The following is a 17,920-nucleotide window of genomic DNA, read 5'->3' on the forward strand; positions in this document are numbered from 1 at the left end:
TCAAGTGTGTGCTGCACCCTAACACCTATCCACCTCGAGAAGTAGTGGTGATAGTTGTGTGCACCAGATTCTAGTAGCAGCTGGGGTTCACACTCCAAGGGGGGCAGGATGCTGACAGGCTTCCCCCAAGTGTCAGTGAGGTAGGTGTGTCTCTATTCCTAAAGCACCTTGGTGTGAGGGCTCTGCAGCTGTACCTTAGGCCCCCAATGCAAGTACCTCTACAGATTGGTAGGTGTCACCCTCCTTAGACCCCTAAGGCAGGAGCTAGGTGGTCTGGGGGAGCTTCAGCCCTCAGTTCCCTGTTGTGGGTCAGTTAGGGCTCTGTTGAACACACAGAGATATGAGACCTGGGAAACTTGTTTTTCCAGTAAATCCGCTAAAAAAAAATGCAGTCAGATCCCTACCAGAAATGCCTTTGCATTATAATAGCCACCTTGTTCCCTGTAGGGATGAAAGCCCCAGACTGTGGATCACATATGCGTGGCTGGAGCTGGTTCTGTGTTTTTAGTCCAATTAGGGAAGGATTTTTGGTCCCTGGGTTTTTTGTGGTTGCTTCTCTCAGGCCAGAAGAATGGGTTAGGAAAAGACCAAAAAAAAGGGAAAAGAAAAGCCGCGGAGCCATTCTCCCTCTGGCTCAGGAAATTCCAATGTTAATGAAGCCGCCTGGGAAGAGGAGGGGAGGGTTCAGAAAAACAGGAGAGAGTAGCACCTCGGAATATAGACAAAGTTGCTTATCTTGCTTGGGATGACTATTTTATCTGAGATTCCCGAGGGGCGTGTCGCCTATGTGTGCTGGCTGGGTAGAGATTGCCCCCGAGGGTCTGGCCCGCAGAAGCTGGGGTCAGTTCCTCCGCTACCAGTCCAAAGCCCAGCGTCAAGGTTCCCCAGCTGGGACGCTGCACTCCCGGCTCCAAAACCAGTGGCTGCCTCCCAGGGACTTCTCCTCCCGCCAGCCGCGTCGCCGCGCCGCCCGTGCGGACTGGCTGGACCCCCTCCCGAGGTCAGTTCAGAGGGTAGGGCTGTGCCCCGTGTTTGCACCTTTACAGGATGTCCTGCTCAGCTCCCCTGTGCCCAGTCCAAAGCCCCGCACCAAGGTTCCCCGGCTGGGACGCTGCACTCCTGGCTCCAAAACCAGCCGCTGCCTCCCAGCGACTTCTCCTCCCGCCAGCCGCGTTGCCGCGCTGCCTGCGCTGACCTGCTGGGCCCCCTCCCGGGGTCAGTTCAGGGGGGTAGGGCGCACCCCATGTTTGTGCCATCATAGGATGTTGTGTTCAACTCCCCTGCGCCCAGTCCTAAGCCCGGCACCAAGGTTACCTGACTGCGACGCTGGCTCCAGGCTCCGAAAACACTCTCTGCTTCCCTGTAGTTGTTCGTTCTCCGTCTCGGTCACTCAGGTCAACTCTTTAAATCTGTGTTTGTTGTTCAGGGTTCGTAGATTCTCATGTATGTGATCGATTCACTTGTTTTTCCGAGTCTTTGTTGCAAGAGGGATCCGAGGTAGCGTCTACCTAGTCAGCCATCTTGGCCCCCTCCAAAAGATGACTTTTTAAAAAATAATTTTTATTGTGCTTTAAGTGAAAGTTTACAAATCAAGTCAGTCTGTCATACAAAAACCCATATACACCTTGCTTACACCTTGCTAGACATTCTCAATTACTCTCCCCCTAAAGAGACAGCCCACTCTCTCCCTCCACTCTCTCTTTTCGTGTCCATTTCGCCAGCTTCTAACCCTCTCCACCCTCTCATCTCCCCTCCAGGCAGGAGATGCCAACATAGTCTCAAGTGTCCGCCTGATCCAAGAAGCTCTCTCCTCACCATCATCCCTCTCCAACCCATTGTCCAGTCCAATCCATGTCTGAAGAGTTGGCTTTGGGAATGGGTCTTGTCCTGGGCCAACAGAAGATCTGGGGCCCATGTCCACTGGGGTCCTTCTAGTCTCAGTCAGACCATTAAGTCTGGCCTTATGAGACTTTGGGGTCTGCATTCCACTGCTCTCCTGCTCCCTCAGGGGTTCTCTGTTGTGCTCCCTGTCATGGTAGTCATCGGTTGTAGCTGGGCACCATCTAGTTCTTCTGGTCTCAGGATGATGTAGTCACTGCTTCATGTGGCCCCCTCTGTCTCTTGGGCTCATAATCACCTTGTGTCCTTGGTGTTCTTCATTCTTCTTTGATCCAGGTGGATTTAGACCAATTGATGCATCTTAGATGGCTGCTTGCTAGTGTTTAAGACTCCAGACGCCACTCGTCAAAGTAGGATGCAGAATGTTTTCTTAATAGATATTATTATGCCAATTGACTTTGATGTCCCCTGAAACCATGGTCCCCAGACCTCTGCCCCTGCTATGCTGGCCTTTGAAGCATTCAGTTTATTCAGGAAACTTCTTTGCTTTTGGTTTAGTCCAATTGTGCTGACCTCCCCTGTATTGTGTGCTGTCTTTCCCTTCACCTAAAGTAGTTCTTCTCTACTATCTAATTAGTGAATGCCCCCTCCCACCTTTCCTCCCTCCCCCCTCTTGTAACCACAAAAGAATGTTTTCTTCTCAGTTTAAACTATTTCTCAAGTTCTTATAATAGTGGTCTTATACAATATTTGTCCTTTTGCAGCTGACTAATTTCACTCAGCATAATGCCTTCCAGGTTCCTCCATGTTATGAAATGTTTCACAGATCCCGCACTGTTCTTTATCGATGCTTAGTATTCCATTGTGTGAATACACCATAATTTATTTATCCATTCATCCATTGATGGGCACCTTGGTTGCTTCCAGCTTTTTGCTATTGTAAACAGTGCTGCAATAAACATGGATGTGCATATACCTGTTAGTGTAAAGGCTCTTATTTCTCTAGGATATATTCCAAGGGGTGGGATTGCTCGATTGTATGGTAGTTCTATTTCTAGCTTTTCAAGGAAGCACCAAATCGATTTCGAAAGTGGTTGTATCATTTGACATTCCCACCAGCAGTGTATAAGTGTTCCAGTCTCTCCACAGCCTCTCCAACATTTATTATTTTATGTTTTTTGGATTAATGCCAGCCTTGTTGGAGTGAGATGAAATCTCATTGTAGTTTTGATCTGCATTTCTCTAATGGCTAATGATCATGAACATTTCCTCATATACCTGTTAGCTACCTGAATGTCTTCTTTAGTCAAGTGTCTATTCATATCTTTTGCCCATTTTTTAATTGGGTTATTTGCCTTATTGCAGTTGAGTTTTTGCAGTATCGTGTAGATTTTAGAGATCAGGCACTGATCAGAAATGTCATAGCTAAAATTTTACTCTTTTGGTGATGTCTTTGGATGAGCTTAAGTGTTTGATTTATAGGAGCTCCCAGTTATCTGTTTTTTTTTCCTACATTCTTTATAATGTTTTATATACTGTTTATGCCATGTATTAGGGCTCCTAACATTGTCCCTGTTTTTTCTTCCATGATCTTTATTGTTTTAGATTTTATATTTAGGTCTTTGATCCATTTTGAGTTAGTTTTTGTACATGGAGTAAGGTATGGGTCTTGTATCATTTTTTTGCAGATGAATATCCAGTTATGCCATCACCATTTGTTAAAAAGACTGTCTTTTCCCCACTTAACTGTTTTGGGGCCTTTGTCAAATATCAACTGCTCATATGTGGATGGATTTATGTCTGGATTTTCAATTCTGTTCCGTTGGTCCATGTATCTGTTGTTGTACCAGTACCAAGCTGTTCTGACTACTGTGGTGCTATAAAAAAACTGTGGTGCTATAATAGGTTCTAAAATCAGGTAAAGTAAGGCCTCCCACTTTGTTCTTCTTTTTCAGTAATGCCTTATTTATCCATGGCCTCTTTCCCTTCCATATAAAATTGGTGATTTGTTTCTCCATCTCGTTAAAGAATGTCCTTGGGATTTGGATAGGAATTGCATTAAATGTATAGATCGCTTTTGGTAGAATAGACATTTTTATAATGTTAAGTCTTCCTATCCATGAGCAAGGTATGTTCTTCCACTTATGTAAGTCTCTTTTGATTTCCTGCAGAAGTGTACTGTAGTTTTCTTTGTATAAGTCTTTTACATCTCTGGTAAGATTTATTCCTAAGTATTTTATCTTCTTGGGGCTACTGTAAATGGCATTGATTTAGTGATTTCCTCTTCGATGTTCTTTTTGTTGGTGTAGAGGAATCCAGCTGATTTTTGTATGTTTATCTTGTATCCTGATACTCTGCTGAACACTTCTATTAGTTTCAGTGGTTTTCTGGAGGATTCCTTAGGGTTTTCTGTGTATAAGATCATGTCATCTGCAAATAAAGATACTTTTACTTCTTCCTTGCCAATCTGGATGCCCTTTATTTCCTTATCTAGCCTAATTGCTCTGGCTAGGACCTCCAGCACAATGTTGAATAAGAGTGGTGATAAAGGGCATTCTTGTCTGGTTCCCCATCTCAGTGGGAATGTTTTCAGGCTCTTTCCATTTAGGGTGATGTTGGCTGTTGGCTTTGTATAAATGCCCTTTATTATGTTGAGGAATTTTCCTTCTATTTCGATTTTGCTGAGAGTTTTTATCATGAATGAGTGTTGAACTTTGTCAAATGCCTTTTCTGTATCAATTGATAAAATCATGTGATTCTTGTCTTTTGCTTTATTTATGTGATGGATTACATTAATTGTTTTTCTAATGTTGAACCATGCCTGCATACCTAGTGTGAATCCCACTTGGTCATGGCGAATTATTTTTTTTTTTTTGGTATGTTGTTGAATTCTATTTGCTAGAATTTTGTTGAGGATTTTTGCATCTACATTCATGAGGGTTATAGGTCTGTAATTTTCTTTTCTTGTGGTGTCTTTACCCGGTTTGGGTATCAGGGATATGGTGGCTTCATAGAATGAGTTTGGTAGTATTCCGTCCTTTTCTATGCTCTGAAATACCTTTAGTAGTAGTGGTGTTAACTCTTCTCTGAAAGTTTGGTAGAACTCTGCAGTGAAGGTGTCTGGACTAGGGCTTTTTTTTTTTGTTGGGAGTTTTTCGATTACCTTTTCAATCTCTTCTTTTGTTATGGGTCTATTTAGTTGTTCTACCTCTGTTTGTGTTAGTTTAGGTACATAGTGTTTTTCTAGGAATTCATCCATTTCTTCTAGGTTTTCAAATTTCTTTGAGTATAGTTTTTCATAGTAATCTGATATGATTCTTTTAATTTCAGTTGGGTCTGTTGTAATATCCCCCATCTCATTTCTTATTCGGGTTATTTGCTTCCTCTCCTCTTTTTCTTTTGTTGGTTTGGCCAGTGGTTTATCAATTTTGTTAATTTTTTGAAAAAACCAGCTTTTGGTCTTGTTAATTCTTTCAATTGTTTTTCTGTTTTCTATTTTTTTTTTTTAATTTCATTTAGTTCAGCTCTAATTTTTATTATTTCTTTTCTTCTGGTGCCTGTGGGTTTCTTTTGTTGCTCTTTCTATTTGTTCAAGTTGTAGGGATAATTCTTTGATTTTGACCCTTTCTTCTTTTTGGATGTGTGCATTTATTGATATAAATTGGCCTTTGAGCACTGCTTTTGCTGTGTCCCAAAGGTTCTGATAGGAAGTGTTTTCATTCTCAGTGGATTCTATGAATTTCTTTATTCCATCCTTAATGTCTTCTGTAATCCAGTCTTTTTTGAGCAGGGTATTGTTCAGTTCCCAAGTATTTGATTTCTTTTCCCTGCTTTTCCTTTTATTGATTTCTACTTTTATGGTCTTTCATTCAGAGAAGATGCTTTGTAATATTTCAATGTTTTGGATTCTGCTAAGGCTTGCTTTATGACCTAATATGTGGTCTATTCTAGAGAATGTTCCATGTGCACTAGAAAAGAAAGTATAGTTGGTTACTGTTAGGTGGAGTGTTCTGTATATGTCTACGAGGTCATATTGGTTGATTTCAGCATTTAGATCTTCCGTGTCTTTATTGAGCTTCTTCCTGGATGTCCTGCCCTTCACCGAAAGTGGTGTGTTGAAGTCTCCTACTATTATTGTGGAGCCATCTATCTCACTTTTCAATGCTGATAGAGTTTGTTTTATGTATCTTGCAGCCCTGTCATTGGGTGCATAAATATTTAATACGATTTTATCTTCTTGGGATATTGTCCCTTTAATCATTATATAGTGTCCTTCCTTATCCTTTCTGATGGATTTAACTTTAAAGTCTACTTTGTCAGAAATTAATATTGCCACTCCTGCTCTTTTTGATTGTTGGTTGCTTGATATATTTTTTTCCATCCTTTGAGTTTTAGTTTGTTTGTGTCTCTAAGTCTAAGGTGTGTCTCTTGTAGGCAGCATATAGACAGATCTTGTTTTTTAATCCATTCTGCCACTCTCTGTCTCTTTATTGGTGTATTTAGTCCATTTACATTCAGGGTAATTATGGATAGGTATGAATTTAGTGCTATCATTGTGATGTCTTTTTTGTGTGTTTTGACAGTTTCTTTTTCCCACTTGAATTTATGTACTGAGTAGATTTTCTTTGTCTATTGTCATTGCCTCATATTTGTTGTTGTTGATTTTGTTTCTGCTGAGTCTGTATTTTTCCCTTGTATTTTATTTTGATGAGTAGGATAGCTTGTCTCCTTTGTGGTTACCTTATTATTTACCCCTACTTTTCTAAATTGAAAACTAACTTTTATTTCTTTGTATCGCTATATCTTCCTCTCCATATGGAAGATGTATGATTACCTTTCTTAGTCCCTCTTTATTATTTTACTGTTGTTTTCTTTTATATAATAACATCGCCGTTACCCTGCATTGGGATTTTTTTTTTTTAATCTTGCTTTGTTTTTTTGGATTTCCCCATGTGGGTTGACTTCTGGTTGCTCTGCCCAGTGTTCTAGTCTTGGGTTGATACCTGATATTATTGATTTTCTAACCAAAGAACTCCCTTTAGTATTTCTTGTAGTTTTGGGTTGGTTTTTACGAATTCCCTGAACTTGTGTTCATCTGGAAATGTCTTAATTTCACCTTCATATTTAAGAGACAGTTTTGCTGGCTATATGATTCTTAGCAGGCCATTTTTTTCCTTCAATTTTTTAAATTTGTCATCCCATTGCCTTCTTGCCTGCATGGTTTCTGCCAAGTAGTCCGAGTTATTCTTATTGGCTCTCCTTTGTATGTGACTTTTCATTTAACCTCGCTGCTCTTATAATTGTCTCTTTATCTTTGGTTTTGGCAACCTTGATTACAATATGTCTTGGTGACTTTCTTTTAAGATATACCTTATGAAGAGTTTGATGAGCCTCTTGGAGAGATATCTTCTCATCTTTCACAATATCAGGGAAGTTTTCTGCCAACAAATCTTCAAAAATTTTCTTTGCATTTTCTGTTATCCCTCCCTGTTCTGGTACTCCAATCACTCATAGGTTATTTCTTTTGATAGAGTCCCACATGATTCTTAAGGTTTCTTCATTTTTTTTTTAATTCTTTTATCTGATTTTTCTTCAAATATATTAGTGCCAAGTGATTTATCTTCAAGTTCAGAAATTCTAGCTTCTAGTTGCTCATTTCTGCTCCTCTGACTTTCTATCGAGTTATCTAATTCTGTAATTTTATTGTTAAACTTCTGAATTTCTGATCGCTGTCTGTCTATGGATTTTTCCAGCTTATTAAACTTTTCATTATGTTCGTGAATAATCTTTCTAATTTCTTCAGTTGCTTAATCTGTGTGTTCCTTGGCTTGTTCTGTGTATTGTCTCATTTCCTTCCTGATGTCTTGAAGGGTTCTGTATATTAAACTTTTGTATTCTGGCTCTGGTAATTCCAGGAATGCACTTTCATCTAAAAGATCCCTGGATTCTTTGTTTTGAGAGCCTGTTGAGGTGATCATGGTCTGTTTCTCTATGTGACTTGATATTGACTGTTGTCTCCGAGCCATCTATAAGATATTGTATTAGTTTATGCTTGCTGACTGTGTCATAGCTTCTTGCTTTGTTTTGTTTTGGTGTACCCCTATGTGTTACTTGAGTGAGCTAGCTTGATTATTTTCACCTTTGGAGCTCTGACACAGTCAGCAAGCAATCAGTCTAGGAGTCCATTCAGTTTTCTTGTATGAATTCAGCTCAGGTTTCCAGGTAGCTGATATCAAGTGTGTGGTACAGACTCTGTCCTACAGTCTTAGAGGGTTAGGGGTGATTCACGTATATACCGGCGTCTGATTGCAGCAGGGGGTCACGCTCTGACCAAGGCGGGGGCTGAGAACTGACCCCCAAGTGTCTCTGAGGAAAACTCGTCTCTGTTCCCTAAAGTGTGCTAGTGGGTGGATTCTGCAGAGGGACCATGGGCACCCAAAGTTTTTGGTTGCAAGGACTGGGAGGTACCAGTTATCTTTGGACCCCTTTTGCAGGTGGCTAGGTGATCTGAGTGGAGCTACCAGTCGTTAGGTCCCTGTTGTGGGTAGGTGAGGACCTTGTTTAATAGGCAAGGAAATGTCAAACGTCAAACACCCGCCACTCCACTGCACAGCTGAAATGTTTGGAGTCTGCCAACAAGGGCCTATTCTCTTGAAATAGGCCCACACAGGTCCATGCAGAAGGGAAAGGTGCTTAAGGTCCACAGATGGTTTATGCCTAGACAGGAGCTGCTTCTGTCCTGAGCTCCCCCAGTTAATGGAGCTAGCAAATTATCTTTTCCCCTCAGCTGCAAATTTTTCCTTCCCCAAGGCCAGGAGGACAGCTCCAGGTGCTCACCAGGGTCTATCTCAGGCCCAGGGATTCAGCCGCTGAAGCTGGGTTGGGGGTGGGGGCGGCGCTGTAAAGAATACACAAGTACTTAGCTTTTGCCGAGAGCGCTCTTCTCCTTAGGTCCCGGAGGTGTGAGTGGGCTGTGTGGCCGGCTGCTTCTCCCTGAGGAAACCGCGGCTGAACGCTAGGGCCAGCCGGCCGCCACCGCCACCGCCGCCACTCCAGAAATGGTGCCTGAGGGCTCCCTGCGATTCAGGTCCGGTAACTCCTCCCCGCTTCTGAACGGTCTCTTCCTTCCCCTGCCCCTCAGTTCATTGTCTAAGCTTGCCTTTGATGCTCAGGGCTCCCAGCTTGTCACAAATGTACTCGTTTCACTTGTTTTTTCGGGTCTGTTGTAAAGAGAGCTCGCCGGAAGCCTCTGTCGATTCTGCCATCTTGGCTCCGCTTCCACCAAAAGATGACTTTTTAAAATAAGGTCAATGAGGAGACACAGTAAGAGCTGCTCTCCAAGCCTGTATTTTCAGTGGATGGTTCAGCTATGAAACAGAGGGTTACAAATATTTATTGTTATTGTTATCCCATTAAGATTAAGAACAATTAATGTTTTGAACTTCAACTACTTGGAAAAATCCAGCCTCAAAATATCTGTTGTTGAAGAAAAAACAGAAGTTTTGTCTTCTGGTTGATTAGCTTGGTTTTGTGTGGGAGAGCAATCGGAAACATTCCTGAGAAATCATCTGTGAAAGTCCGCCTGCCTGTTTAACATTTCTAACCTCACAAAGGCAGGGTCACTTCTTGTGGAGTTACCAGCTCATCCCAGTTTACCTAGAACTGTTCCAATTTTAAAATTAAAAGGTTCCTGTTCTAGGTACACTCTCAGTCCCAGGCAAACCAGGATGTTTGATCTCTCTATGCTTTCTGTTTGGTCTCAAAACAAAACAAACAAACAAACAAAAAAAAAAGCAGAACCTAATTGCACTCTCTCGCTTCTTCATGAATTTATTCATGAACTCAATGAATGTTTACCAAGGGACTATGATGTGCCAAGCACTGTGGCTAGCTGCTAAACAATCAGCAATGACAAGATATCATTTCTTCCCTTAAAAAAAAAAAATTTTTTTTTTTTTTAAGGAGGTTACAATCTAATGGGGTAGATGGAAGTTAACCAAATGTGGTAACATTACCAAAGGAGAAGTTCAAAGTCCTGTGGGGGAATTTAGTTGTAAGAGACAGAATTTTGGGTATTCTCAGAAGGGCCATTCTATGGAGGTGAGTGGAGAGAGGGGCAGGGCAAATGACAGAAGATGAGGCTAGAGAGGTGGGCAGAGGCCAGAAAATGTCGGGCCCATAAGTCAAGTTTAGGAGTTTGGGTTTTATTAAAAGAGCAATGGAAACTCAGGTGTTTCCTTTGCGAGAATCTTTTGTCGTTAAATTATTTAGCATCTCTCACTCTACCCAAAGAAGAGAGCCACATGAATGGTCAAAGCAGACATTTCTAGATTCCTTGATACACATAAGAGAAGTGGACCCAACCATTCTTTTGTCAGTCCAGTCAGCTGTAATACATTGAGATCCATTCAGAATCAGTGAGACTAGTCCTTACTGTGTCAGATGATTTACCAAAAAATTACCCAGAGGAAAGTGCTGTCTTCTACTTTTGACAGTATCTTCAAATTCTGTTGTTTGAGTCAATTTATTTCAACTGGTATCAGGGAGTGGGATCTCTGTGCTAAAGGCATAGAGTTCAGAAATAAGGCTATTGGCTAAAACAATTCCATATTTACTATGCAAATAGGCTTTCTCTCTGGGAGAAATACATCCCGTGCTGCTCACCTGTCACATATTGGCCCCAATGTGGAGATAAATTTCTGCCTTTCCTTGCTGGGTATTGTCTGACTGCTAAGTCTAAAGGAAGCCTATGTGTATCAAAGATAGGGCAGTATGTTTAAATGGCTCCAGGCAATCAAATTGGGACACTGCCTTTCCCTTGTATTATGTGGATCACCGATACTAGAAGCGATTAAAAGTTTTCTGAACTTTGAGATGCTGATTCTGTACAGACAAAGCATCTGTATACTTCTGCAGTTTTCAACTTTCATACAGAATTTGCTATCACGGACATAGCCTACATGTAGCTACACATACAGGTCTGTCTAGCATTTTCAGCAGTTTTCACAATCAATGTCAATATCTACAGTCATATTGATTTAGCAATGATGTGCACTGATCCCTCAGATGGGCGAAGTCCTTCACTTGGCTTCACCATATTCTCACTGTTTTGAATACCAGCTCTAGTCTGAGGAGCCATTGGTAGTATTAATGCTGTGCTTATTGTATCATCAGTGCACTCCTGGATGAAACACGATAATAGAAGAACAAACTTGACGGATTTTAGGGGGAGCTCCAAGAAATACACAGAGCTTTTTGCGTTTTTGGTGAATATGTTCAAAAGTGTAGCCATCAGGGCTATCAATCTTTTGTAATCCCCAGATGCTTTCCTTAAAAAGAAAAGACTTAATAATTTTCCACCAAAACCTATTCTGCAGGCAGTTATCAGTGTCAATCTAACTTTTTGCTCCACTTCGGTGGTTTCCTAATGGTAAAATATAGAATAGGCTAGTGTATGCATTTCAGATATATAAATAATTGCACGATACTCACGGGTTTCTGTAGAGAGAAAGCTTTCCTGTGTTATTTGCCTAGCATGTATTGTTGCTTACCTCCATTTGTTTTCTAACTTGAAAATTACTGGTTTCTACATGTACTTATTTTCATTACTCCCTCCCTCTGGGGGGAAAAACAATCTCTAAGAAGAAAAGAAATCTGCAAGGAGATCAGGTCAGATTTGGGGATCTGTAAGTGCTGCTATAGTTCAGCTTAAAGGTTGCTTAACTATTTGAACCCCAGCTTCTGCACCTGTAACATGACACACAGAGTTGACATAAAATTCAAGGTGTGAAGACACTTCACACAATGCCTGGCACATAGTGGATGCTCAGAAATGTTATTTAATTCAGAGTTCATCTGAATATTACTCAAGTTGAGTCTAGACTCCTTTAATCAATGATCCCATTTAATTTCACAGTAGCTCATTAGAACTATTTTCTGGGAACCCTTGTTACCTAGCACTTTGGGCTTCCCTAGTATATGGGAGAGGATCCCTGGTGGTGCAGTGGTTAAATACTCAGCCGCTAACCAAAAGGTCAGCAGTTCAAACCCACCAGCTGTTCTGCAGGACAGAGATCTGGTAGTCTAATTCCTTAAAGATTTACAGCCTTGGAAGCCCCATAGGGCAGTTCTACTCTGTCCCATAGGGTCACCATGAGTTGAAATCAACTCAACAGCAAAGAGTTTGGTTTTTTGGTTTACTGTATGGGAAAGATGTTTACCTGAATTTTATTAACTATGCAAAGGCAGTCAGCTATGCAGATCATAACAAATTATGGATAACATTGAGAAGAATGGGAATTCCAGAACACTTGATTGTGCTCATAAGGAACCAGTTACATGACCAAGCGGCAGTCGCTTGAACAGAACAAGGAAATACTGCGTGGTTTACACTCAGGAAAGGTGTGTGTCAGGGTTGTATCCTTTCACCGTATTTATTCAATCTGTGTGCTGAGCAAATAATCCGAGAAGCTGGACCATATGAAGAAAAATGGGGCATTAGGATTGGAGGAAGACTCATTAACAACCTGCGTTAGGCAGATGACACAACCTTGCTTGCTGAAAGTGAAGAGGACTTGAAGCACTTACTGATGAAGATCAAGGTCTATAGCCTTAAGTATGGATTACACCTCAACATAAAGAAAACAAAAATCCTCACAACTAGACCAATAAACAGCATCATGATAAACAAAGAAAAGATTGAAGTTGTCAAGGATTCCATTTTGCATGAATCCACAATCAACAGCCGTGGAAACAGCAGTCAAGAAATCAAATGATGTATTGCATTGGAAAAATCTGCTGCAAAGACCTCTTCAAAGTTAAAAAGAAAAGATGTCACTTTGAGGCCTAAGGTGTGTCTGACCTAAGCCATGGTATTTTCAATCACCTCATTATGCACGTGAAAACTGGACAATGGAAAAAGGAAGACCAAAGAAAAATTGATGCCTTTGAATTATGGTGTTGGCAAAGAATATTGAATATACCACGGACTGCCAGAAAAACGAACAAATCTGTTTTGGAAGAAGTACAGCCAGAATGCTACTGAGATACAAGAATGACAAGACTGCATTCTCATGTGGGTTGGGCATGTTATCAGGAAGGATCATTCCCTGGAGAAGGACATCATGCTTGGTAAAGTAGAGGGCCAGTGAAAAAGAGGAAGACTCTCAATGAGATGGTTTGACAAAGTGGCTGCAACAATGGGCTCAAACTTAGCAATGATTGTGAGGATGATGCAGGACCAGATGGTGTTGTGTTTTCTTGTACACAGCATTGATATGAATTGGAACTGACTTGATGGCACCTAAGCACACCAACAACATATGAGAAGCCATATTGAATATTCAATATCATTCATCTGCGACTATATTAAAGCTATACTGCGTGGCTCAAGAGCTCTATATGTCTATATGAACTAACCTAGTGTTATAAATGATAAATAGTGTCTAATATCACTAGTCCAAGTTATCCTATCTTCACACATTTTATTACAACTAATTGCTTACAGTCACTACTCAGTTGTCACTCAGTAAATGCAAGTTTTATGAAGTAACGATTAAGTAATTAGAAGCAAAGTAACCTCAGATAGTTTATTCAATGTAAAGATATTGCATTTAATGCAGGTCTTCAAACCGGTTCATTCTGGTTAGAACCCCTGCTGAGAATTTGCATTTCTAACAAGTTCTCAGTAAGTTATACATGGGAGTCACCTGAGGATCTTATTAACTTTAGATTATAATTCAGTATATCTGGATGGAAATACAAATTCTCAGAAGGGAACTTGTTAGACATGCAAGCAGGGCTTTGTACTAGAATGAACTTGTTGGAAGTCCTGCTCTAATGGGCTGCTTATTTTACATGGCTTCATAAGATCTATAAGTAGAGGCACAATTTGTTGGGTGTTTTTATACAAAATTATTTACTTTAAGCTGGTTGTTTTTAAGTGGCAATATCATTTATCATTTCTAGTGTGTGAGAAAGAATGTATCCTGGTAATTATCAAAGAAAGTCTTCACTTGAAAGACCACTATCTTAAAGATGAAAAACAAATTAATAATTAGAAATAAAAGCTGTATATCAGTTTCTTCTTTTTTTTTTTTGCTCCTTTGGAACAAAAGTCCACCAAATCTCTAAAATTGACTACCTAGAGTGTTTAAAAGGAGAATGAACAAATCTACCTTGGAAGCAGTACACCCAGAATGCTCCTTAGAAGCAAGGATGGTGAGACTTGGTCTCACCTACTTTGGACATGTTTATCAGGAGGGATCAGTCCCTGGAGAAGGACATTATGGTTGGTAAAATAGAGGGTCAGCAAAAAAGAGGAAGACCCTCAAGGAGATGGATTGACACAGTGGCTACAACAATGGGCTCAAGCACAATAACAGTTGTGAGGATGGTGCAGGACCAGGCAGTGTTTCGTTCTGTTGTACATAGATTCATTATGAGTCAGAACCAACTCGATAGCACCTAACAACAAGTGTGATTAAAATATCTCTAAACAATTTTATAAATTTTGTATCTCCAGGAATAAAAAGTACAAGTAGATTTTCATATTTTTTTAATGTCTACAGAAAGGAAGTAAATATTTTCTTTTTTAAGCATTTGGTGTTGGAAAGCTCCATAGAGACATGTGCTTGCTTTGTTCATGAAGTTAGTTTTCAATTATTCATTCCTTAAAAAAGGTTCCATATGGTCATTTATACCTTTGAGTAGAGTGGTCCTCACATCCAGTTGTCAACTCTGAGAGTTGGAAAGAGGATATGGAAAATTAGCAGTGCTGTGCTGTAAGTGACACCGTCGGCTAACAGATTTTACTTGATATCTAGTGTTCTATAAACATTTGTATTTTACAGCAAAACAGTCCAAAGAAATCAATAAATACCAAGTACTCTATTATCCATGTGTTTTAGCTGAAAGATGGGCTTCATGGTTAAATGTATATGTCAGTTCTCAAATATACTCTAAGTTCAAACTATGTACATTTATATTTTAGATTATTCCCAAGACCAAAGACTATATGAGGCTGTTCCCCATTGCTATGGAATAATGTTAAATAATTAAAGTGTGGGTATCTATTGATGAATAACAAATCAAACCAAAATGTAATGGTTTGAAAAAACAAATGTGTACTTAGCATATCATTCTGTGCGTTGACATTTTGGAATGGGTTCACCTTCATGGTTCTTTTCTTCTCTGAGCTCCCTTATAAATCTGCAGTCAGCTGTAAGTCAGCAACGTAGCTCTGCTTCTGAATGTTGGTCAGTTGTTGTCTGGAGCAATGGGGATAATTGAGTCAGCTGTCTCTCTTCCTCCAGGAGGTTTTCCGGGGCTAATTCACATGGCAGCTCTGCGGGGTTCTAAGGGAGTGAGCAGAAGCATGTGATACCTCTGAGGCTTAGATTCAGAAGTGGAGCACCGTTCCCTCAACCATTTTTCTATTGACAGTAGCATGCCGGAGCCACCTTGTACCTATTCAAGAGAGCCAATAGGGTGCATTTCTTCTCATCCAGTGAGCAAATGAGGGTCACTTGAGCACTTGGCCATGACAGAGTATTTACAGTATGAGAATTAGCAAATACTATAAATGTTTCCCCTCGGAGAGCAGGTTTTTGACCATTTACCAGCACACCAGTCTCTCTTGACCAAAGCAAGTTACAAGGTCAACCCATATTCTAAGAGGGAAGAGGGAACCCACCTCTTTATCAGAGGAGCTGGAAAGTCCATTGCAAGGGGTATGGCTATGGGGAAGGTAGTAATAGTGACCATATTTTTCAAATAATCTATCATGCATGACATCTAAGGTCCTTCATGTACTTCAAATCCCACACATGCCCTAAAGCAAACTAAATGTGTCCCAGTCAGATACTGTACATTTGAATACATGTACATTTGAGTAGAATTTTAAATGTATCATAGTGTTTTCGCGTTCATGACTTCACATGTAAACTCTCGTGAATACAAAGGCAGCTATTACTCCCATTTTAGCAATGAAGAAATTGATATTCCAATTTTATATGACTTTCCAGAGCCAAGCAAAACAAGTAAGCAACAAACTCAGAACCTGAATTCAGGTCTTCTAAGTTGCCATTAGGAGCTCTGGTTTTGCAGTGGCTAAGCTCTTGGCTGCTAACGGAAGGGTCAGCAATTCGAACCCAACAGCCACTCCATGGGAGAAATATATGGCAGTCTGCTTCTAAAAAGATTATAGCTGTGGAAACCCTGTGAGGCAGTTCTACTCTGTTCTGTAGGGTTGTTATGAGTTGGAATCAACTCGACCACAATGGGTTTTGGTTTGGAACTTGCTATTTCCATTACTCCGTATTATTCAGCTTGATTAAATCTGTGTTAGTGTTAACAGAAAATGTCTACTATCTATGCAAGATATTGTGTTAATGGGGTTATTCCACTAACTGACTATAAATCCCATTATAGCAGATTAACAAATCCTCCAAAAGGAAGTTCTAAAACCTAACACTGCAGCTTAAGTAAGGCATGGCTCAGGAAATCAGTGTAATTTGTATATATTGAACTCGAAATATATAACTCATTGCAATGTAGATTAACTTATTTCATGTAAATCTTTTGCTTTTGGTTTAATTATTTCCATAAGATAAAATTGTTTATGAGGCAGCACAGTTTCTGGATTAATGTTCCCTCTGGGTCACCTTTTTAATTTTTAAACTCTCTCTACCTTGGCTTGTTTTTAAAACAGTCTTTAAAGAGCTGGGAATAGAACACAACTGCCTAAACGACTAAATTCTTTTCATAGCTAGAAAAAAGCAATGATCCCTTAAATGATAAATCTGAAAGTTTCAAGCCTCAAAATGAAGTAACTTTTGGTTTTAATCGTCTGAAACTTTAAGCATATTTTTCCCTTATCATATTAAGGTAAGTTTAAAAAATGCGATCTGCTTGTTCAAAACTTCTGTGTGTGTGTCTGTGTGTGTCACGGAATCATTCAGCCTGTTGAGTTCCTCACTATTTACTATAGTCTCTTGTCTAAGGTATAATAAGACCAAACCAAAAAACCAAACCCATTGCCATCTAGTCAATTTAAACTCATAACGAGCCTATAGGACAGAGTAGAACTGCCTCATAGAGTTTCCAAGAAGCTCCTGGTGGATTTGAACTGCTGACCCTTTTGTTAGCAGCCTAGCACTTAACCGCTATGCCCCCAGGGTTTCCAGATATAGTAAGAGAGATAATTAATTATGTCAAATTTACTTATCTGTGTCTACACTCACTAATTAGTTTTAAGTAAAATATAGGTTTCTTGAACAGGTGGCTATCAATTGATTAATGCAATTCAATGAATTGTTTTCAGAATAATAACTCAAGTTGCTTTATTTTTACACTCAGACTCTATTGTGTTAATAGATATAATCTCAGCTTCTATTTTAAAACTAGGATGTTGGAGGTGATTTAAGAATTCCCACAAACATAAGAAGCTAGCTTTGTCCTTGGCCTCTCAAAATGCCCTTGCTTTTATCAGGTAGGGCAGTAGAAATGTTGCTTTGAATATTAATTGTAATGAAAAATTGCTACTAAACACCACCGTTAACAAAACTGAAAATAAAGTTGTCTCTTAGTAGAGAAGCACAAAATAAAGTTTCCTAAGTAGGAATCAAGGAAACCTGGAGGCACTGTGGTTAAGCACTTGGCTGCTAAATGAAAGATTGGCAGTTCGAACCCACCAGCTGGTGTGCAGGAGACAGATGTGGCAGTCTGCTTCTGTAAAAGATTTACAGCCTTGGAAACCCTGTGGGACAGTTCTACTCTGTCCTCCAGGATCGCTATGAGTCAGAATCAACTCGGTGACCACAGGTAGTGGTAGTGGTGGTAGTAAGGCTCCACAGTGCTACACTGAATATAACTTCCATTCACTAGATTATAAAGGGAAGATGTGCAGGTAAGCCTCTATAAACTCAGAGTATGAAAATGAAAACATCGTATACAAGTTGCTATAAAGTTCTTTGTTTATAACAGTACCTGTACATTTTCTCTCCAGACTTTCCATTGGTACCTTTATTAGACTGTAATTGATTCACCACAATCCATTAATTCTTAGCCCAATTAGAATAGC

Source organism: Elephas maximus, chromosome X (genome assembly GCF_024166365.1).
Source record: "Elephas maximus indicus isolate mEleMax1 chromosome X, mEleMax1 primary haplotype, whole genome shotgun sequence".
Lineage (NCBI taxonomy): Eukaryota > Metazoa > Chordata > Mammalia > Proboscidea > Elephantidae > Elephas > Elephas maximus.